Source organism: Bombina bombina, chromosome 7 (assembly GCF_027579735.1).
Source record: "Bombina bombina isolate aBomBom1 chromosome 7, aBomBom1.pri, whole genome shotgun sequence".
Classification (NCBI taxonomy): Eukaryota; Metazoa; Chordata; class Amphibia; order Anura; family Bombinatoridae; genus Bombina; species Bombina bombina.
In genome coordinates this window covers 555,079,218-555,104,792 of record NC_069505.1, presented here as the reverse complement: position 1 = coordinate 555,104,792, position 25,575 = coordinate 555,079,218, and the positions used below count along the sequence as shown (strand labels likewise).

The following is a 25,575-nucleotide window of genomic DNA, read 5'->3' as shown; positions in this document are numbered from 1 at the left end:
ACAGGTTACAGTAATGTGTAACTGTCTCTCTGTGTCTCTCAGGCAGTCACAGGTTACAGTAATGTGTAACTGCCTCTCTCTGTGTCTCTCAGGCAGTCACAGGTTACAGTAATGTGTAACTGTCTCTCTCTGTGTCTCTCAGACAGTCACAGGTTACACTAATGTGTAACTGTCTCTCTCTGTGTCTCTCAGGCAGTCACAGGTTACACTAATGTGTAACTGTCTCTCTCTGTGTCTCTCAGGTAGTCACAGCTTACAGTAATGTGTAACTGTCTCTCTGTGTCTCTCAGGCAGTCACAGGTTACAGTAATGTGTAACTGTCTCTCTCTGTGTCTCTCAGGCAGTCACAGGTTACAGTAATGTGCAACAATCTCTCTGTGAATAGCTTTGTGCAGTGGTTTCTCTCTCTGCGAGTTTCAGGAATTTAAAGATTTCAATAATATTTAACTGTCTCTCTTTTTCTCACAGGTACTTACACTCTGCATTATTATTGCACTGGGGTCTCAGAGCCAGGACATGGGCTGCCTATCTATTTTTCAGCTGCTTACATTGGTGACATTCAGATACAGAAATATGACAGTGACAGTGGCTATACCAGACCAGCTATGTGGCTAGAGACAGTTGAGGGTGATCCTGGTTATTGGAAAAGACAAACACAGATTGGCAAAGGTGATGCGGCTTGGTTCAAATATAATGTCAAGACACTGATGAGGCGCTTCAACCACTCAGGAGGTGATATACTACGCATCACTATCTATCTCAGCCTGCATGTCTATTGATGTGTTTTCATTTGCCATTCCGGTGTTAATATACATCCAGTGTTTTATTCAAAGTACCCCTGTGACATATATTAACGTCTATGTGCTGTTGCCTGTATTTCTCTGCTGTCACTGTAGACTGCAAAGAAATGCTGAACTTGGGTGGCACAGAATAAGTAGGATACCAAATAATAATAGTTGATCTTTGCCAAGTTAACATTGCCAGCAGTTTGTATATGGGTATTTCATCAAACTCATTTTGATTGGTACCACGCCCTTTTTCCCCTGCCCACTCCTCTCTCATAATCCCACCCCTTTCCTCTCCCACTTTTTTTTTACATCATTTCAATGATAAATTTGATATGGATGCAAATTAAAATTATATTAAAATAATATAACGGGCTCCAATTTATGCTCCAAGGTATGCTAATCTATTCCTAGGATGTGTGGTGACATAGCTTACATATTTTATCCCTGGAATACTCACCTTCCTGTCATTAAAAAACACCATTGTCTCTTAGCTAGGACACTCCCATTAGCCTTTGACTGGCATGTGATAGGCCAGACCCTTTTGAATTGAGAATACAATTGGGAAACACTCTCTTTCTTTTTCTTAATCTGCTCTTGCTTAAAGGGATACTGAACTCAATTTTTTTCTTTCATGATTCAGATGGAGCATGACATTTTAAGCAACTTCCTAATTTACTTCTATTATCAATTTTTTTTCGTTCTCTTGCTGTCTTTATTTTAAAAGCAGGAATGTAAATCTTAGCAGCCAGCTTATTTTAGGTTCAGCATCATGGATAGCACTTGCTTATTCAATGCTTACATTTACCCACCAATAAGCAAGCATAACCCAGGTTCTCAACCAAAAATGGGCCCGGTTCCTATGCATCACATTCCTGCTTTTTAAATAAAGATAGCAAGAGAACGAAAAAAAATTGATAATAGGAGTAAATTAGAAAGTTACTTAAAATTGCATGCTCTATCTGAATCATGAAAGAAAAAAAATGTGGGTTTAGTGTCCCTTTAAGAATAGCTGATTTTGGACAACTCGAGAAAGCACACATTTAGAGAATTTGAATAAGTATATTCCTGAGATAAAATTATGTTTTTATTTTAGCAGTGTTGCACAAATTTAGGTTGTGATAGTTGCCCTGCAAAAATATTTGGACTGTTTTGCTGTAAAATATGTATATATATATATATTATATATATATATATATATATCTGTAAATATATTCAACTTATTACAACATATTTATTGGTTCCTATTAAAACTCTGCACAAATTATAAACGGACCTGTTAGTATTTAACAACTTGTATTGGTTTAGTGTTTTTACCATAGAACTATATTTAGTTAGTATTAAATGAAAAATCCTTTAATATTGAAAACCACGGGATGGATCGATCAAAAAACCATTCTATATGAGACTTTGGTTAAGATTTATTGATGATGTGCTAATACTTTAATCAGGAACGATAGATGCCTTTGAACAGTTTATGAACTGATTGAACTCTAACAAATTTGACATTAAATACTCATTTGATATACAGTAAATGAACATCAAATTACCTTATTGGATCTTGGAATCCATAAAGAAAATTTGGGTAATTAAAAAAATACCACTTGCCATTAAGAAACTGTGACAAATAATCTATTGCATTGGACAAGCATCCATCCAGATTCCCTCAAAAAGGGAATGCTTACAAGTCAATATCTTCAAATTCGAAGGAATCGTAGAAGTGATGAAAGATTTTTACAAGAAGCAAAAATATTACAACATTAATTTAAAAGTAGGGGTTAATTTAAAAGTAGCGGTTACCTTGCAGATATTTAAAGGACCAGTAAATATAGTAAATTTGCATAATGAACTAATGCATGATAAAAAGACAATGCAACAGCAATACAACAAATTTCAAAGTTATGTCTATTTCCTATCATTGACAGCCATTAGCCAATCACAAATGAATTACGTACATTCTGTGAATTCTTGCACATGCTCAGTAGGAGCTGGTGACTCAAAAAGTGTAAATATAAAAAGACTGTGCACATTTTGTTAATGGAAGGAAATTGGAAAGTTGTTTAAAATTGCTGCTCTAGCTTAATCATAAAAGTTTAATTTTGACTTGAGTGTCACTTTAAAACAAGCTTTCCACTCTGACCCATAACAAAGACAAATACACAAGAGGAGTGGCTCTGATACTACGCACCCTAATGCACCACAAAACAGGAATTTTTGGGTGGGATTCACAAGATATTTTTCCTTGAGTTATTTAAACGGGCTCTTGGCATTCAGTTTTATTCTTTTTATATATAAATAGTATTATTTATCCCTGTTCCCCTATCCCTATTGATAAATACAAAATCGTTATTCTCTTCCAAGGAGAAATTCATGTGCTATATGTAGGACTCTGTATGAAGATATATGGAGTAGAATACCAGTGTGGGATGTAAAATCAACATAAGCAATGACCGTCCTTTATACAAACTAATTAGTATCCACAGGAATTTCTCGCTTAAGTTTCCATTAAAAGGAAGGCAGAAACATATATGTTGGAAAGACACTGTAATGTTCAGCATTTCTGTTGATATGTATTTGATGTATGTGTTTATTATAAATGCTCTACCAATAAAAAAGATTTAAACATAAAACAAGATTTCCAGAGGGCTAAAAAATATAATTTATGCTTACCTGATAAATTTATTTATTTCATGGTGGTGAGAGTCCACAATCTTTTACTCCTGGGAATTACTCTACTGGTCACTAGGAGGAGGCAAAGATTCCCAAAATTCCCAGAGCTCTTAAAACCCCTCCCACCTTACTGGAAACTAGTCTGACATATAGCCAAGCCAAAAAAAGAAAAAGGTAGGAAAAGAAATAAGAGCAATATTAAAAAAGGTACATACTTAAACTGCCACCAGAAAAAACAATCAAAACATAGAAAATAATGGGCAGGGTCTTGTGGACTTTTGCCAGTATAAAAGTATTTATCAGGAAAGCATAAATTATATTTCTTTCCTAAGATACGGTGAGTCCACAGAATCATCAATTGCTGTTGGGAATATTACTTCTGGCCAGCAGGAGGAGGCAAAGAGCACCACAACAAAGCTGTTAAGTATCACTTCCCTTCCCACAACCCCCAGTCATTCTCTTTGCCTTAGGTGCAAGAAGGAGGTCCTCCCAGGAACAAATTTCTCATTCTCAAGTATCTGCAATCCAGGTATGATGAGAAGCATTCTTTGAACTGAGTTCAGGGCCTTCCTCTATATAGGAATGTTAGTTACAGTCCCAGTCTGGTAACCGAATCTAGGTATTTTCCTCATGTTTCTCAGGTTTTGTCCTTCATAGTAGTATCCATTCTCCTTTGGTTCAAGCGGACCTGTTCAGAGCGAACATAGACCTGAAGGATGTGTATTATTGTTCCCATTTTTCTGGATCTTCTCAAGTTTCTGAGTCTTGTCATCCTAGAAAGGCTTTTAGGTCTTTTTTCTCCATTTCCTTTGGTCGCATGACTGGGGGTTGTGGGAAGGGAAGTGATACTTAAAGGGACACTGAAGGCACAAAAAAACGAATCACAGCTGAAAAGAAACAACAAAAATCAACCTATTTACAATGCCCTATTTGTTTCATTTACTTGCCGTTTTGAAGATACTTGGCTCCGAAGCCGGTTTTCATTCTTATCGTTGTCCATTCCGGGTTTGAAGATGGCGACCGTTATCCTTGTTGCGCATGCTCAAGATAGCGCAACATTATTGATTACATCACTCTCTGCATGTCAGTTCTGTATGCAGTAGACCTGTACTATGGATCGCGGATCAGAAGAGTTTGCTGCACTGTGAAGGTAAGTTGGTTGCGTGCGTGCGTACTCTTTGAGAATCTCCCTAGAATTAACGAGCAATTAACTTTATAAAATTGAATCTCCCTAGAATTAACGAGCAATTAACTTTATAAATTAGAATCTCCTTAGAATTAACGCGGATATTAACTTTATAAAATAGAATATACATAGAATTAGCGATAAAATATATTTTTAAAAAAAGAGAATCTCCCTAGAATTAACGAGCAATTAAAAATTAAGTTGGGAATACTATTTATTAAAACTGATAAATATATACAGTATAAACAATCAGTTATTTATTTATTATTTCATTGTGGATCTTCATATATATACTGTAAAGAACATGAAATTTATTGATATTAACAAAAGGCATTGAAACATACTACTTTTTTGATTGCACATAAAATGCCTTGATAACCTATTTCATTGATTCTGGAGAACAATGCGCAAGCGTGATTCAGGTTAAGATATGGGCGATTTCGGATTCACCCAGAGCAAACACGTATGCGCTGTTTGTTGGATTAAAGAGCGCATGCGCAAAGAGCTGTAATCAGCAGTTAATTATATGCAAAAAAATAGCTATGATAAGTTAGTGCTTTTGGATATGTACTGCCCATATTGGAGGGCTGGATTAGGTGACGTCATGATGAAATAATAAAAGTTGATTTTATGCCGTTATTCAGTTTAGTTTCACAATGAAAATAGGTTAGTTATTTTTCTATTATATGTATGTGTTGAAATGTGGGTTCAGTTTTGAGTACAAAAGACAAAACGTTAGTAATCCTTTAACAGCTTTTCTGTGGTGCTCTTTGCCTCCTCCTGCTGGCCAGGAGTGATATTGCATAAATTTTGCTTTTCTTTCATAAAGGTGGTAAAAGTCCACAATCCATAACTCATGGAAACTAATACCCAAGCCATAGAGTTTATGAGTAATATGGACAGGAATATTCGATTAGATTGGTTGATCAGTGTTTTTTTATACAGAATATATATATATATATATATATATATATATATTTATATATAGAACAACACAGAGAAAACCCAGCACTCACTTACAAGCTCTCAGCTATGATTTAAAAGCAAAAATGGAAAGGTTAGTTACCGCATTTGGCCAAATGGGACAAGCCCAGGTACCTCGTCAAGGTCCTTTCCAATACCTGGGACCCTAAAACAGCCACACAATGCAAGCTTTCAAATCCAAACAAACTGGGAACAAGCGAAGGGTGCACAGGCATATGTAATTTTCCCTATGGATCTTGCACCCAGACCTGTCTGAGGTTAACTGCCTGTGGCTCTGGGGACAGCACAGCTTCCTGTGAGTGCCAGTGGCACCCAGGGCTGAGCATGTTGCAGGGTCATGGGATGTGTACCTGGTCCAGTATGAGAGTGCAGTTCCCTTCCGTGTTTTGTATATGTCTAGGGTGATTACATATGCCTGTGCACCCTTTGCTTGTTCCCAGTTTGTTTGGATTTGAAAGCTTGCATTGTGTGGCTGTTTTAGGGTCCCAGGTATTGGAAAGGACCTTGACGAGGTACCTGGGCTTGTCCCATTTGGCCAGATGCGGTAACTAACCTTTCCATTTTTGCTTTTAAATCTTAGCTGAGAGCTTGTAAGTGAGTGCTGGGTTTTCTCTGTGTGTTGTATTAATTTGTTTTGTAATTTTCCCTATGGATCTTGCACCCAGACCTGTCTGGGGTTAACTGCCTGTGGCTCTGGGGACAGCACAGCTTCCTGTGAGTGCCAGTGGCACCCAGGGCTGAGCATGTTGCAGGGTCATGGGATGTGTACCCGGTCCGGTATGAGAGTGCAGTTCCCTACCGTGTTTTGTATATGTCTAGGGTGATTACATATGCCTGTGCACCCTTCGCTTGTTCCCAGTTTGTTTGGATTTAAAAGGTTCCATTGTGTGGCTGTTTTAGGGTCCCAGGTATTGGAAAGGACCTTGACGAGGTACCTGGGCTTGTCCCATTTGGCCAGATGCAGTAACTAACCTTTCCATTTTTGCTTTTAAATCTTAGCTGAGAGCTTGTGAGTGCTGGGTTTTCTCTGTGTGTTGTATTAATTTGTTTTGTAATGTTCTTTATGGATCTTGCACCCAGACCTGTCTGGGGTTAACTGCCTGTGGCTCTGGGGACAGCACAGCTTCCTGTGAGTGCCAGTGGCACCCAGGGCTGAACATGTTGCAGGGTCATGGATGTGTACCCGGTCCGGTATGAGAGTGCAGTTCCCTTCCGTGTTTTATATATATATATATATATATATATATATATATTATATATACTTGTACATACAATCATAATTAATGCCTGAAGGACTTTCCTACCAAAAGCTACTTCAGAACTTAGAAGCAAAAACTTAAAAAAATGGTCAAACTGAGAAAAAGTATGTAAGGAAAACCAGATAGCTGCCTTGCAAATTTGATCAACAGAGGCCTCCTTCGTAAAGGACTAAGAAGTAGAAATTGATCTGGAAAAATGGGCAGTAACTCCTTTAAGAATAGACTGACCCCCTTCCAATTAGACTTTATGAACCAAAAGCTTCAATAGCCTTCTAGCCCTTTCTCGAATCAGAAAAATGAACAAACAATCTAGATGACCGTCTACAATCCTAAGCAGCCTGCAAATAGAACTTGAAAAGCTCTGACCACATCCAAATTATGGAGACACCGCTCCATAGAAATCTTTGGATTAGGATCAAAAAGAGGGAACAGCGATCTCACAATTGATGTTATCAGAAAAAAATACCTGAGACAAACAAAACAAACTAGTTCTCAAAACTGCCTTATGTTGATGAAAATCAAGATCAGGAAGCACACAACAAAGAGCAGACAATTCAGGAACTCTTCTAGCAGGAGAAAAAGCAAAGATTCCAGGACAAACTTTACTTCCATTAACAAAATGTGCACAGTCTTTTTATATTACACTTTTTGAGTCACCAGCACCTACTGAGCATGTGCAAGAATTCACAGAATATATATATATATATATATATATATATATATATATATATAATTTGTTATTGGCTGATGGCTGTCACATGATAAAGGAGGAGTTGAAATAGATCTAACTTTGAAATTTGTTAGAAAAAAATCTACTACCCATTTAAAGTTAAAACCAGGTGCTATTGCATTGTCTTTTTATCATACATCTGTTGCTTATACAAACCTAATGTATTTACTGGTCCTTTAATAGAGAAGAAAATAAATTTCTCTGAAAGGGTGATAAAGCCGTAGGGCTCCAAAAACCAAGTGGAGGATTCAGAAACCAGTGTGTTCAGCTGGGCTACCCAATGGAGAATGATAACAGGTGCAGAAAGTCACGCCTCCGTCAGGGTAGCATAATACAAAGTAGATCCACAGTGTGCTTCTTGATCCATTTGAAAAGAAGCAAGATTCCCTTTTCAATAGAAGTCAACTATGAAGGGCCCTGAACATTGCACAGAGTTTTAAAAACATTAATAGGTAACTTCGCCTCCCGAGGAGACCAAACTCCTTATGCCTTCTGAGACCCCAAGACGGCCCTCCAATCTTGAAAAAACTTTCATCTGTAGAGATTACAGTTGAAGAAGTATGAACAAAAAGAAGCCCCCTGTATAAAGAGCTAATAGCCCAGCCTACAATACAGTAAATAAGTCCTCAGAGACAACTAAGAGAACTTTCCAACCATGTTGTTATAGAAACAACAACAGTATGCAGGAGAGAAATACTGATAAATGTTAAGATAGAGCTTGAACCAAGATATCATCCAGGTCAAAAAACACTGGAATACCCAAAGAGCTGATTACATAAAAGAGGGTATCTAGAACCTTGGATAATATTCTGAGATCTGTAGCCAGACCAAGTGGAAGAGCAACAAACTGAAAAAGCTTGTCCAAAAAAAGCAAACCTTAGAAACCAATGATGTTCCTTAAAGTAATATCATAAAGGTAAGCATCCTAAAATTCTATTGTGGACATAAACTGACCGAATAGTTTCAATTCCAAAGTAAGGAACTTGAGAAACTTGTTCAAAGTTTCTAGATCAGAAACGATCTGAAAGCTCCCTCCTTGTTTGAAGCACTGAATAGGTTGGAGTTCCCATCTACCTGAACCTTTACAGCGACACTAGGACAGAAAAAAGGAGGCCTTAATTTGAAAGCTTTTCGATATCCTTGAGACTAAAATAAGAACCCAAGGAACATGAACAGACTAAAAACAAGCTTACTGAAAGATGTAACCTTCCACCAACAACAGCCTCTTGCAGACTTGGATGGGGAAGAAGATTTCTTGAACTGTTTAGACCTGTTCCATATAAACTAATGGGCACTGACCCTGTGAGCATTCCCCATAGCATATAGAATGGCCTGGTATTAAGCTTTGTAAACACATAAATATATATCTATATGAGCATATACATACTGTATATATTTGCTGGGAACACACAGTTCCCATAGAAATGCAATGTAAAGGCACTTTTCACTGCCGTTTTTTTTCTAACACCCCACACCCGCCGACTTTAGCCCCCAAAATCTGCTAAGTGCAGTTTAAAAAAAATGCTACATTTAAAAAAGAAAAAGAAAACTATCACTTAAGTTTGGGGGCATTTCTGAGCAATAATCAGCCACTTGTAATGGCTGGTTATTTATCAAGTGCCAGCAAACAGGCAAATTTATCTCTCCATTTGTAATCTAGTCCTATATCTGTTAATACATTATTATTTAAGATTAGTAAAAAAAGAAATGATCTTCCTACTTTATTCAAATATAGAATTATGAATAATGGTCTGTCTGTTTAAATAAAGTTGGCCGGCTTTTGGATAAATGAAAAAAGAATAACAATAGTAGGTGGAGAGTTGCGGTAAAGTATTGCCATGGAAACACGGGTCTCCATGGCAATACTTTGCCGCAACTATCCACCTATAAATGAAAGAAATATTCAACAAACACCCCTATTCCTGATAAAGTCACGTGAATGAAAAGCGTTGGCGGGTTGAGTTAATGTACAAAGTTGAGGATTTACATGGATTGATACTGTAAAACACAATACAACTTGATGATTAAATGATTCAGGACTAAATATGAGCGAATATTAAACTAGTAGTAAGGCTTATAGCCAGAAATCGGCAAAAAAAGGGGTTTAGACCATTGATACTTGCAGGCAGGAGGTTGCCTTTGAGCACCTAGGCATGCATGTGATGAAATAGGAAAATCCAATACCCTAACCCCAGTGAATGATTGATGAATGTGAATTGAACTGCTCATCTCTACAACGTGTACATACTCACTCTTTTGTCTTTAAAGGGATACTAAACCCAATGTTTTTCTAATGTATTCCTATTATCAATGTGTTTTCATTCTCTTGCTATCTTTATTTGAAAAAGCAGGAATGTAAACTTAAAGTGAAAGTATGGTCAACCTCTCTGGAACTTTGCTATGCTTAAATTATGTTTCCATAAACATAGTCGCTAAGATATCTTTTTAAAAAAAACAATCAATTATTGTTTTAAAGATGTTTTATAATCTATACCATTGTGGCCAACTCCTCCCAATTGATACCTTCTGCTTTTCGATGTGGGGCATATAAAGTGGTCCCACCCGCTCTACAGTATATACGTAGCTCAGAAGCGCGCTCCTGCAAATTAATGAATATGCGCATGTGCCACTCTCCGCTCACAGTTCATATGCGCTATGGAAGCAGCTGTCTTCTCTTACTTTCAGGTATGGATCATGTTGGCTGAAACAGAGCATGCGCGGCTCATGAATGCGCATATCTACTGAAATTAGTATAAAAAATTTCCCGCATGCATGAATTGTATAGCGCATGCACTCCGTAATCCATGGGCGTATTTGTAAAGGGGGTTGAATCCCCCGGGGGGCATCGTGGATTGGAAAATGTAATATTCGTCATCAATGACGAAAAAGTAGAATTCTGCGGGCAGCTGAATGGCGGTAAAAATGATATCATTATAAGGTATTAGAAATCCAAAGTCAGCATTTATATAGGAATCGATGAATGAAACTTAGCCTTATTTTGTGCAATCTTTAAAATGACGTTAAGCAGTTATCTTGACTTTACATTCACTTTAAGAGCCGGACCATTTTTGGTTCAGCACCTGGGTAGTGCTTGCTGATTGGTTTGCTACATTTAGCTACCAATCAGCAAGCACTACCCAGGTGCTGAACCAAAAATGGGCCGGCTCGTAAATTTACATTCCTGCTTTTTCAAATAAAGATAGCAAGAGAACTAAGAAAAATTGATAATAGGAGTAAATTAGTAAGTTGCTTAAAATTCAATGCTCTCTCTGAATTATGAAAGAAAAAATTTGGGTTTAGTATCCCTTTACGTTTTATGTGAGATCAAATGTGATATTACAGATGAGGATGTGAATATACCCGCATCTTAGATCTCATACACTCTATTTCCTTTCCATTTATGTTTTTTTTATTATTATTTGTTTTCAAATTACTAATTCCCACTGGAAATTAGTTTATTGTTATTTGGAAATAGTGTATTGGCACTTTAAGGGGAAACCATTGTATCTAGCGGAAAAAAATAGTCAACAACTGCTACATTGCACAGGATTTGTTTTTCCTTCACATCCAGATATACAAGGAATGTCCCTTAGAGAGATTCATCAAAACATGCCTTTCTAGAATATTGTGAGGCAGGGGGGGGGTTGTAAAAACACATTAATTCTACACAGTATGGTTACGTATAAAGAAATACTAAGAGCAATGAGCAAGTCACAGCGGTCACACTGATTTTATAATCACAGCCATTAATTGTGCCATTTTTACTGCCGAGAATGTATACAGTTCATACACACTGCTTCTGTGACACGTCACTATGTTTGTGCAGGTTTTCACTCTTTCCAGAGGATGTAACGGCTGTGAGCTAGATGCGACTGCACAACCAGGGGGATGATCAGTTTGGTTATGATGGGCGAGAATTCATCAGCCTTGATACAGACAGAAATATCTGGTGCCTATAATGACTGAGGCTGAGTTCATCGCACAGAAATGTAACAGCCCAGAAGTCCTTGCAGCTGAGAGACACAATAATTACCTGAGGGGGGAGTGTATTGAGTCTATAAGGAAATACATCAGATCGGGAGTGCAGAGCTGGAGAGGAAAGGTGAGTTCAGAGTGCACGTGGACATAAGGACACATTATGTGACACCAGGGGCGTATTATGGCCTAGGCCAACAAGGCCGGTGCCTAGGTCAGCAGATTTAAGAGGGGCAGCACATCTGCCGTATCCTTTCTCTAAAAGCCAGCACACAGTACAGTGAGCAATAAAGTGCAGGCTTTTACAGAGAAGACAAGGCATGTGCACTGATTAAGGTCGTTCTTTACAGGCAGTGCTCCTTTAAACCATTGCTTCATTTAGAGCTGCCGACATTTTTGCAGTGGAAGCGTTCATGGTGAGAAACTTGCCCGGGGATATGCTTAAAATGTGAGGCTGGAGGAGAAGACCTTGTGCCAATCTGCGAGCGCAGTGCTTATTGCAGGTCTTAGTTACTAACAGACTGGATGCGTCTGTGCACTGCTTAGATCAGCTTGTGATGTCTAGTTATAAACTCTCAGCGCTAATGTATGTTAGCTACTAATAGGTTTCTCTGCATTCATGAACCCACAAAGTAAATAGTAAACAGACACTTAAAACGTTTAATTACTTGAATTATGGTAATTACTGTATGTTGTTGCATGGGAAGGGCAGTGATTGTTTTCAAAGGGTATTCTTCTTTCCCTCCCTTCCTCTCTCCCTTCTTTCCCTTTCTCCCTCTCCCTCAACTCCTCCCCTTATTTCTTTCCCTCCCTTCCTCCCTCCCTTCTTTCTCTCAACTCCCTACCTTGCTCCCTGCTTTCACTTTCGTTCCCTCCATTCTTTCCCTCCCCCCATGTTCTCCTCTCCCTTCCCCACTTTTCTCTTCTCCCTCCCTCCCTTCTATCCTTTCCTTTTCTCCCCCTCCCCTTCTTTTCTCTCCCTTCTCTCAGGGAGAAAATGGTATGAGATTCTTGCAATTCAACCCACCCTGTATGCAAGTGTTTTGCTAGCCCATTTTCTTTTGAATGTTATAAAAAAAAAAGAAAAAAGAAAAAACATTTTACACACCTGACCCAAAAAATATTAAGGGGAAAAAAAGGCCTTTTTTTTGGGGGGGGGGGCAGCAGAATTTTGAGTGCCTAGGGCAGCACAAAAACATAAATATGCCCCTGTGTGACAGGTGACACCAAAAGGTGACTGGGGGTGTCACAGTATTTATTGTATCTAGTGAGAAGTGACAAGCAGGGAAACATTGTAGATAAGGTTGAAAAAAGACAGAAGTCCATCAAGTTCAATCTTTACAAATCTAAATATACTTGTAAAAAAGCTCCAGTTAAACTTAAATAAATACCATTAAAAAATGGTGACCCATTTAACACAAGCAATCATTATACCTGATTTCCTGTTTCTAACCAGAAATGTATCGAAACCATTTTTAAATGTATCTAAGTATTGGTATTTACTGCCTCCTTAGTAATGAGTTCCACAATTGATTGCTCTTACAGTGAAAAAATGTTTACGTTGCTGGAGATTAAATCTTCTTTCCTCCAGCCCCTTAAATTGTGATCTCTTGTCACAAACAATTTTCTTGGAATAAACAGAGCTTCTGCCATCATTCTGTATATGGGCCTTGAATATATTATATAAAGTAATCATGTCACCTCTCAAGTGCCTTTTTTTCTAGAGAAAATAGACCCAGTTTGACTAACCTCTCTTCATAGCTTAAAGTCTTCATTCCCCTTATTAGTTTAGTGACCCTTCTATAAACGTTTTCTTAATCTGCAATGTCCTTTTTTTGAGATTGGTCCCCAGAACTGCACTCAAGGTGAGGTCTTACCAGGGATTTATATAATGACAGAATTATGCTTTCCTCTCTAGCATCAAATGGGGTCCATTTATCTAAGCTCCATTTGCAGGCGTCGCCAGAAACAGCAGTTATGAGGCTGCTGTCTAAAGACCGCTGCCCCATAATCCTGTCCGCCTGCTCTGAGCAGGCGGACAGACATCGCTGCAATTCAACCCGATCGAGTACAATCGGGTGATTGACACTCCCACTGCTGGCGGCCGACTTGGCCGCGAATCTGCAGGGGGCGGCGTTGCTCCAGCAGCTCACGAAGAGCTGCTGGTGCAATGCTGAATATGGGGAGCGTGCTTGCTCTCTGCATTCAGCGAGGTCTGTCGGACCTGATCCGCACTATAGGCCCCACAGCCTTTTTTAATACATGCTAGTATCTTATTAGCCTTAGAAGCCGCTGCCCTGCATTGCACACATCTTTAGCTTGTTATCTATTACTACTCCTAAATCCCTTTCCTCTTCTGGTTTGCTAAGGTCTAGTCCCATTTAAATAATAGGTGCCTGCTTATTTTTACTTCCAACATGTAGAACCTTGTAGAACCTTGCATTTTCAAGTATTAAATCTCATTGTCCATTTGCCTGCCCATATTTTCTAATTTTTGTAGATTCCCCTTTAAAGCAAGTTCATCCTGTACTGACCTTATGACCCAACACAACTTTGTATCATCTGCAAAAATAGAAATGTTGCTACTTAATCCTTGCTCCAATATGAAAATATTAAAAAGAACAGAGCTCAGTACTGATCCCTGGGAAACCCCACTGATTACCTTTGTCTATCTGAGTATAATATGTTTACTATTACTCATTGCCTGTCTTTTATCCAGTTATTTATCCATGAGCTAACATCTTCATCTATTCCCAGTCCCTTAATTTTGTGCATTAATCTCTCATGTGGGCACTGTATCAAACACCTTTGCCAAATCCAAGTATACCATCAAGTGATTCCCCTTTATCTATATTTTTACTTACTTCCTCGTAGAATCTAATTAGATTAGTTTGACATGATCTATTTCTTATAAAAACATGCTGATTTCAATTTATAATCTTGTTTACACAAATATACTCATCAATAGAATCCCTTATAATATCTTCAAGTATCTTCCCCACTATTGATGTCAGACTAACTGGTCTATAGCTACCTGGATCAACCTTGCTTCCCTTAGTGTGCAGGTCCTCTCACTGCCTCTGCTGGCCAGATCGTCTTCACCTAGTAATAAGAGCCCTATTGCCCTGATCCCCACCTGCCAGAATGCATTTAATTGAAGGGAAAAAACATCTTCAAATATTTAGAGCAAAGCGTTTTTCACTACGTTTATTTAAACTCAGCTACTAGGTAAGGCAGATATTTTCCATCCTGATGAAATAACCAAACGTACGCTGTACTGACACACTTTGAATTCTCGTATCTATGTCCCCAGAAGCCAAAAGCTCTCTATCTGGTCTTCACACGCCTCTGTCCTTAGCAGCTGCACTCCCTTCCTCTATCTCCAGTAGCCACCACACATTATTTCCCCTTTTACTGCCTCTCTGCATTCTGTGAGCTGTAGTTCACAGGCAGCTAGTGGAGAAAGCAGTGTTGTGGTATGTTTAGGCTTTGTGACTTAAATAAAACCTTAATTTATGTTTACCTGATAAATTTCTTTCTTCATGGTGGTGAGAGTCCACAATCCATTACTCATGGGATTTATTCTTCTAGCCACAAGGAGGAGGCAAAGATTCCCAAACCCAAAATGCTCTAAAAAAAACATTCCACCTTACTAGAAACTAGTCTGATGTATAGACAAGTAAATAAAAAAATGTAGGAAAAGTAATAAAAAAGGAGCAAACAAGAAAAAAATAAAGCTTCCACCAGAAAAAAAACTGGGTGGGGTCTTGTGGACTCACACCATCATGAAAGAAATGAGTGTATAAGGTAAGCATAAATTATGTTTTATTTCATACATGTGGTGAGAATCCATGATCCATTACTCCTAGGAACTAATACCCAAGCAGCGAATTCCACGAGTGATAAGTGTGGGGACAAACATGATTTATTTATATATTTAAATGCTTACTCTTTTATTTTTTTACTATGCAAAACATGAAAAGTAAGTAGAAAAGAACCTCATCAAAACTACATCAGGCAGAAACAACAGCCTGAAGGACTTTCCTACCAAAGGATGCTACAGAACTAGCAAAAACATCAGAATGGTTGAATTTAGAAAAAAAAATGTAAAGAAGACCAAGTAGCTGCCTTGCAAATTTGTTTAGCAGAGGCCTCATTCTTAAAGGCCCAAGATGTGGCAACAGATATAGTAGTGTGCACCCCCTTTGAGAAAGCCGTGTAAACGGCGAAACATGTTAGGGCAATGGTGAGGAGTCAGGGAGCTCCTGTGTATGTTAGGGTTAGCTTAATCTGGGGTGACAATATTTGCTAAAGGTATTTTGGTACTTTTGTATCTATCGGTACTACGCTCTACAAGAATTACTTTATACTTATAAATTATTCTATACAATAGTAGTGAAGACTATGTAGGCAGTTACCGCCAGATATAATTCACTAGAATCGGATACTGGGCCGCATTCACGCTACATTGAGCACATGAGAGGGTAACTAAATTTTACTCTCCTAGCTATAGAGAGCTAATACATAAACTTAACATTATTTGTATCACCGATCCACATGTGATACCATAAAAAAGCGACTAGCATCTCTAATAGCATTTTACTTTATAATTTGTAACACATTAGATCAATAATTTATCCACTTTGATTACAACAAGTGATACAACAAACAGTAATTTAGATCAGTGCAGCACTACACACTGCATCACACAGCTACAGAATCAGCAATAGGTAAACATGATATTTTTGTTATGGCAACATAAATTAAACTCGCCGATAACAATTATATCGTTACCAACCCACCAGGGTCAGGATTTATTTTTTACCTAAACAATACACACCAAACGGTAATTTCAACCAAAGATACGGAAATATCAGATACTAGCTTATGCCTATTTTATGCGACTGAATAAGGCAATCATTTTCGCTATTTATACTGAGGCTGATTATCCGTAATCAAATATATTTTGGGGGTACAAATATAGCTGTATGTGAAGCAGTATGTGTAAACACAATTATGGATAAGGATATCTGTAATTAAATTATGCATCACAATATACCTTATATACCCAACATATTAATGCTCTTTATAAATCCTCTGCAATTCATTGCAAGGAACTCACAATTGATTACTAAAGAACATTTATAAAGAAACTACTCTTGCTTAAAAAGTCATAGTATTATACACCCTATTGATGGTTATATATCTCTATACTATTACAAAGTAAGGTCAAACACTCCAATTTTGGGTTATTGTGAATTGATATATATGGAATACCTAAGTATGCACCAATCACACTGACTTTATAAACTAAATCCAAATCACGCTTTATGCAATATTAGGATAAATTGAACATATGATACTCGCAGGTAACCAACACTCTGGGTACTATTGGGGTCAGTGGTAATTGACCAAATTATTCTACCAAACCCAGCGTTACCAGGAATTATTTATATGGATACCTAAGTATGCATTATAATATTGATCTCTCAATTAAAGTATATGTATGCTCTATGCACCGTGTTGCTAAATTAAAACAATAAGAAGTTGTGCTTACACAGACTCTGGTATTATTCAGAGGTCTTTAGACACAACCTTCTGAACTTGCAAGACTTAAATATTAAATACAAGCTGCCGCACAATATTATTTACCTTGTGTTGTATTGCAATAACACGGGTTAATTTTATCAATTCTATTGGCTGAGCACAAATAAGCAATTGCAAGCTAAATTACGTATACCCAAGTATGCCTAATAAGTCGTAGCCATTATACCTCGGCATCCAATGTGATACAAAAGATTGTCTTTCACTACACCCCAGTAAGCTATTATTTTTAATTGCACATCCCTTTATTTTATCTCCTGTTTTTTGCGTATCTAATAAAAGTATGTTTTAATGTTCCAAGTGAACTCTCTTTACCATTTGGTAGTCTATCTTTTTAGAATATATATTCACAATTTGTGTCATAAGTCTACATGAGTGCTAATAGTGTATTCTTCAATGGTCATCTCTGTCCATGTTTCTCTTTGTAATTTAAATAAATACACAGCACCAACTACCCTGTGATTATATGTATTATAACAAGTAATCAACTAAGGGTGTAGTCATAACCACTGAATAGGCAGTGCCATTGAAACCCTCTTTCCACCTCCAAGTAAGCCTTCTGAATCAAAAACTCTAGCCAAGACGCCAAAGAAACAGCCGTAGATTTCTGCCCTTTTCTAGAACCAGAGAAATGAACAAACAAAATGGAAGTTTGTCTGAAAACATAAGTAGCCTGCAAAAATGATCTCAAAGCTCTAACAACATCCAGATTATCAAGCAGCTTCTCCGTAGAATTCTTAGGATTTTGGACAAAAAGAAGGAGCAACAATCTCCTTACTTCTGAAGGAAAGTAACTTAGCTCTCAAAACTGCTTTATCCTGATGAAAAATTAAGTTAAGAAGGATGACTATAGAGGGCAGACAATTCAGAAACTATTCTATCAGAAGAGGATAGCCAAAAGAAACAAAACCTTCCAGAGAAAAGCTTGATTTCCATTTTATGCTTGGGCTCAAATTGAGCCGCCTGCATAACCTTCCAAACCAGAGAGATCAGATCCACAAAACGCTTAATCCTGAGTAAAACACTAAGGGCTAGACTACAAGTGTTGCGCAAATGTTTTCACAATGGTTTTTTGCGATAATTTGCATGCAGGTTAGATTGCGCTCATATTATAAGTTGAACGTAATCGCATCCAAGATAAAAAGTAGCAAAATAACTATTGAAATCAGGTAAAACCCTGACAGAATCCAAGATACTTCCTTCATGGCTAAGTAACTCAATGATTACTATATGCCACTGTTGTAACATTGACTTACATACAGATGAGACTTCCTTTCCAACAGGGTCCAACTCTGAAGGGCCTTGAAAATTGTTCTAAAACATTTATAGATAACCTCGCCTCCTGAGGAGACCAAACTTCCTGTGCTCTCTGAGATCCCGAGACTGCACCCCAGCCTGAGAGACTTGCATCTTTCATGTTCACAAGTCCAAATAAGACGAACAAGAGAAGCCCCCTGAATAATAGACTGATGATCCATCCACCAAAACAGGCACTGTCTTGTTTTGGAGTCCAAACAAATTCTCTGAGAAAGCTGAGTATAATCCTGCACCATTGTCGGAACATACAAAGCTGAAGAGGCCTCATGTGAAACCGAGCAAATGGAATGGCATCTGAAGCAGAAATCAATAGGCCTAGAACTTCCATACAATAAGCTACTGAAGGATACAGAAGAGACTGAATAATTTGAACAAGCTGAAATCAGCTTCAGCTTTCTTTATTTGGTCTAATAGAGACTGAATTTATGTGAACACCCAGAAAAGTGACTTTGTACTGAGAAACAAGAGAACTCTTTGGAAGATTGATTCTCCAAGCATGCTGCTGAAGAAACAATAAAAGTCTGTTGATGTGAGATACTGCTATAAAAAAAAAGATGGAGCTTGTACCAAGATATCATCCAGGTAAGGAAAAAAAGAAATACCCTGGGATGTTATCACTGACAAGAGAGTACCCAGAACGTTTGAAAAAAATCTGGGAGCAGTAGCCAGACCAAGCGGAAGAGCAACAAACAGAAAATGCTTGTCCAGGAAAACAAACCTTAGAAACTGACAATAATCCCTGTGAATAGGAAAATGAAGATAGGCATCCTTTAAATCTATTGTTTAGAGCTTTTAAATCCCAAACTGGTCTGAAAATCCCTCCTTCTTTGGAACAATGAAGAAATTCAAATAGAAACCAAATCCCTTTTGGAAAATTGGAACTGGAACAATTCACATGGATTCCAGATCCAAAACAGAATGAAAGAAGTGTTTTCATTTCAAATGAGCCTTTGGAACATGAGAGAAGAAATCTTCCTCTGCGAGGCATCACCCTGAAACCTATCCGGTAACCCTATATATTTAGAACCCAGGGATCCTGAACAGAATGGAACCAAGCCACTTGAAAAAGACGTAACCGGCCCCCCTACCCAGAATATCTGGAACAGGGGCCGCATCTTAATGGGGGTAGTTTTCTTAGACTGTTCCAATTTAAACTTGGCTTCCATGCTGAATTGGAAGATCTTTGTTTCTGAAGGAAGAGGATTTTTGTTCCTTGTTCTGACAAAAGGAACGAAAATAATTAGGAGCTTTAAATTTGTGATCGGGTTAGCGCAAGAGTAGTGTTTTTTTTCACTTCTCTTGCTCCATTGACTTTACGTTTATGTGGTCGTGATATTTCAACTTGGGTTTTTTGCCACACGTCGGGTTAGCGCATGTGCGAAAACATCTTACTTGTAATGTGCGTGCTAGCTAATGTGTGCAAAAAGCTTACTTTTAGTGCAGTTAATGCCCGAGCGGGAGTGTTAAATAACGCTTCACTTGTAATCTAGCCCTTAATCAGAAGTGTAAAGTAATAATATATACAATGTACAAAGTGTAGCTACAACAGAACTGCCATGTCATGCAGGGCTTTATTGCACTTTATATATAAAAAGAGAGAAGCGCTCAACCTGGAAACGAACAATAGCATAATGGCTTGTTCTATGGCTAGTTACCACCCTAGAAGCAGCCTCTTTTTGCTCAATATGTGCCTTTCACAGAGAAGAACTTTCCTGAAGCATATCAGTCTGATCCTGACTTAACAGTGCAGTCCAGCCCCGAAATACCAGGCAATCCTCTCTGAACGAGAGAAACGGCAAAACCCCAGACGTACGTTCAGCCTATTGTGGGCTCGTCAGTGAGGTGCAGCCATATCCCTCTAGGCACACTGAGCAACGGGTCCACGTCTGGATTCCCGCATCACACTTAGGAGACTTCCCAAAGTGTCATAATTTGCATAAATAAAAAAGAGAGAAGCGCTCAACCCTGGAACGACAGGAGCATAATAGCTTGTTCTATGGCTAGTTACCACCCAAGAAGCAGCCTCTTTTTGCTCAACATGTGCCTTTCACAGAAAAGAACTTTCCTGAAGCATATCAGTCTGATCCTGACTTAGCACTTTATTGCACTGTCCATGGGTGCAATTGATATAAACAAAACAATGATACAATACTTTAAAGAGACAAGTCAAAGTTTTACAACCAAATACATGATTTAGGTCCCTATTCCCATGGGAACTTACAATCTAGAAGTGTAGGAGCAGGAGATGTAATTATGTCATTAAAGCTCCTAAGGTGGGGGGCAGTTTAATTTGGAATTTCCTTGCTTCCATTATCAAATTTAGTTTGTTCTGTTGCTATCTTTGTGTTGAAGAGCAGGGAGGTAAGCTCAGAAGCGCGTTTTTGCAAGAATGTTATACATTTGCAATAGCACTAGATGGCAGGCACTATTCCCTGTCATGTAGTGCTCCAGATGTCTACTTAGGAATCTCTTTAACAACGCAAATTGGAAGCTTTTTTACAAATTGTAACTATAAATATATGTGCTGCACAAGTACAACTTACCTCATACTGACGAGTAAATCCCTTTAAAGGAATTATATAAAAAGTTTTGTATTATGTGTGTTTTATCATTGTGAATATTAAATACTATACTGAGCTTCTACAGTTTTTTTTATATAAGTAATAAATCTATATATGTGTGTGTGACTATATATATATATATATATATATAAAGTAAATATGTGTGTGTGTGTATATAATATATATATATATATATATATATGTGTATATATGTGTGGTGTGTGTATATAATTATATATATATATGTGTTGTGTGTGTGGTGTATGTATAAATAAATGTGTGTATGTATGTACAGTATATATATATAATATATATACTAAATCTATGTTGTTGTGTTGGTGTATATAATATATATATGTGTATGTGTATGTGTATATGTATGTATATATATATATAATATATATATATATATATATATATATATATCAAACAAATGCACTCTCAGGACTTCTTTGTAGTGAGTAAAAAAACTAAATTTATTGACGTTTCGGGGTTCACACAGACCCCTTCATCAGAATAAACAAGAGTGCCACAATTCAATCTTAAATAGTGTATCACAAAGTGTCACATAAATACAAACCACCTGAGTGTACAATTAAGTCCCTCTGTGTTTCACAGTGGCATGATCGCCGTGCGCTCCACTGAAACTGGAAGTGTAATTACTTCCAGTTTTCTGGATATCAATCTTATCAAAAATAATTGCACAAAAAACAGCATTACATAAAAAAAACTTATAGTTGCTATAATACATCAACTCTATTACCAATAATTAGGAGTATTGATTCCCATCTCCTTGATATCACCCATTCACTAGCAAGTGTTTGTTATCATGGTTGGAACGCATTTATGCCATCACTTCCGGTTTTACGAACATTTACTGCATACAAAAAAAACTTTTTCCATAGTAACATGTGTAAATAGCTCATCTACATTGTATGTGTCTCAAATCTATACATACTGTGTTTATACTGGGTGTTAATATAATGTTATCTCCCCCATCACAAGCGTTTGTTATCGTGATTGGAACGCATGTATGCGTTCCACAAAATTGGAAGTGACATCACTTGAACTGTAAGTCTGGAGTGCTTGTCTCTAGTGCTATATATACGTATATATACACACATATATATATATATATATATATATATATATTATATATATATATATATATATATATTTATTTATTTTTAATTTTTATCTTGAGCCCTGCACCTGTCAAGGAATCCAATACAGGCATATAGCAGTAGGGATGGGGGGCTGCTCCTTTCAGAAATGCTGTGCCTTGCTGATATCAAATACAGTGTAAATGCAGTTAACCCAGCAGCTAGCTAGCAGAGGGGCCTGCAGTTTTAGCCTTTTGGAAGCCGTTGGGTTAACTGCACCTGCTATGTATTTGAACCGTTCTCAGAGAGCAGGAGATTGTGTGGAAGGTTCCATAATGATTACATACCCTAAGTTTCAGACATCCCTAGGGGGAAATAGTGGCTTTCCCTCCTCTTAACTCTCCTGTATGGGCTCTGCTTTTAGACTTCTATAGATTGATCAGCTGCTACTGAGATCACAAACAGAAAGTGAAAGAATAACAGCAATTTTACAAATGTGTGCTAAAAGCAACCACTAGATGGAGCTGGTTTGCAAGAAATCACATAGAAATCAATGCAGTACAGCCACATCTGGTGTGTGCGTGTATGTGTATATGTATGTATATGTATATGTATATATATATATATATATACATATACACACACACACACACTTAGGAATCTCATTTTGCTGTTATAGTAATAATGTGTTTCCTCTCTCATCTCATGAGTTCCCCCTCAAGTGAAGGTTTCCGGTCATCAATCAGACGCTGTGACAAAGATTCACTGCCGGGTGTACGGGTTTTACCCTAAAGCTGTGGATGTCAAGTGGGTGAAGAACGGAGAAATCGATTTAATGTCAGAGGAGGCAGCACAGGTCCTCCCCAACCCTGATGGGACCTATCAGCTCAGGGTCACTGTGGAGGTGATACCTAAGGACGGGGACAGTTTCTCCTGTCATGTGGATCACAGCAGCCTGAAGGAGCCACTGGTAAAGAACTGGGGTAAGTGGCACAGATAACAGTGCAATTAGTATCAATTAAAAATAAAATGTATGCTTACTTGATAAATATCTTTCTTTCATGGTGGTCCACGATCCATTACGTATGGGATTCGCTTCCTAGCCACTAGGAGGAGACAAAGTTTCCCAAAACTCTCAAGAGCATTTCATCCTTCCCACCTCACTGGTATGCCACTTATTGGTATAATTAAGGCAAAGCGTGTGGGTTTATGCACTTTTTTAATCAAAAATAACAGGCACTTATAAGGTCAGCTTATTGTATTCACCAACTGCCTGTTATAAGGTGACTAGCAAATTTATTAATACTAGAAACGCACAAAAGAAACAATGTGCAGAAAATGGTTTGCTGCACCTTTAAAGGGACACTGAACCCAAACATTTTCTTTTGTGATTCAGATAGAGCATGCAAGTTTAAGCAACTTTCTAATTTACTCTTATTATCAATTTTGCTAAGTTCTCTTGCTATCTTTATTTTAAAAAGAAGGCATCTAAGCTTTATTTTTGGTTCAGACCTCTGGATAGCACTTTTTTTATTGGTGGATGAATGTATCCACCAATCAGCAAGAATAACCCAGGTTGTTCACCAAAAATGGGCCGGCATCTAAACTTACATTTCAAATAAAGATACCCAGAGAATGAAGAAAATGTGTAAGTTGCTTAAAATGTCATGCTCTATCTGAATCACAAAAAAAAATTTGAGTTCAGTGTCCCTTTAATATTGTATAAAAAAAAAGTGCATGAAATACGACCAAAATAGTGTTAAAATTGTTTCATATATACATCCTTCACGCAAATACTTTATTGAGATATTGTAACAAACAATATAAGCACACCACATACATGCTAAGTTAAAAATACTTAAACTCCTAGATGGGGCATATAAGGGTAACCTGAGATTATTATGCCAAGGTTTTCTTTTGAATATGTTGTCCGCTATCGGGAGTCTGTATTAGCCAAAATATTTAATTTCACTATCTGCGGCTAAGCTCCTTCTATAGCGGGAACTGTATTTATTGTTATACTGGCTATATCAGGACCGAGTTATCAAATCTAGGAGTAAGCGCAGTTAAAAATTAGGAGACAGTGCTGCTGATATGTGTATGCACTTATTGGTATAGCCAAGCAAGGAAAAATAGAAATAAAATAGGTAGGAAAGGACAAAGCAGGGAAAATAGTAGTGCAAAATAGGAACAGTCACAAATATTTCTCTTGTAAGATGTATCGAGTCCACGGATTCATCCTTTACTTGTGGGATATTCTCCTTCCCAACAGGAAGTGGCAAAGAGAGCACACAGCAGAGCTGTCATATAGCTCCCCCTCTAGCTCCACCCCCCAGTCATTCTCTTTGCCGGCTCTAAGCAATCGGAAGGGTAAAGTGAATGTGGTGTTAGAATTGTAGTTTTTATTTTCTACAAGCAAGAGTTTGTTATTTTAAATGGTACCGGTGTGTACTATTTACTCTCTAGCAGATAGGAGATGAAGATTTCTGCAGGGAGGAAGATGATTTTAGCATGTTGTAACTAAAATCCACTGCTGTTCCCACGCAGGACTGAGGAGTACATGAGAACTTCAGTTGGGGGGAACGGTTTGCAGGTTAGGCTGCAATAAGGTATGTTCAGTCACTTATTTCTAGACAAGACTGTGATAATGCTAGAAAAGACTGTTAATATCCCCATGAGGGAAGGGTAAGCTATATTCAGAGACTAAGTATGGAATTTCAAGCTTACATAACAGGGCTAGTTTATGCTGGTTGACACTACTTCAGGGCAAAACGTTTTTTATTGAAAAATTTGTTTTTTGAGACACTTTGAAGGTTCCTTTGGGTTTCTTTCAGGGGTTGTTACCCACATGGCTATTACTAAAACACTTGGGAGTGTTTCTTTAGGCCTCACAAGCACCGGAGTGAGGTGGGAGGGGCCTAATTTTGCGCCTCAGATGCGCGGATTATTTTTGACTAGAAGTTCAGGCTGTTTTCACATGGAGGGTCCTGCTGCAGTTTGAGGGCCTATAAGAAGCTTTTCCCCACAAATCTGGTCCCTAAGGGCAGGTAGGGCCACAGCAGAGCTGTGGCAAGGTGCTGTAGTTTCTTTAAACCGTTTTTTTGGCTTACTGTCAATCCGGTTTGGGCATTAAGGGGTTAATCGTTTTTATTGCTAGTTGTGCAATCTTACTAATGCTTTAGGCACATACTGTAAAAATTTCGAAAAGTTTGCTGCATTTTTTCACTGTTTTGCAAAATTGTGTACCTTTTTTATTTCTTAAAGGCACAGTAACGTTTTTTTCAAAGTGTGTTTTTATTTGATTAAAGTGATTTCCAAGCCTGTTTATGTTACTACTAGTCTGTTAAACATGTCTGACACCAAGGAAAATCCTTGTTCAATGTGTTTAGAAGCCATAGTGG

At 37.8% G+C, this 25,575-nt stretch overlaps 1 pseudogene; it reads left to right on the top strand.

The window, feature by feature from the left end:
- The window catches only part of LOC128636563 (major histocompatibility complex class I-related gene protein-like), a 103,628-nt pseudogene that overhangs the window by 40,428 nt on the left and 37,625 nt on the right, over positions 1–25,575 (top strand).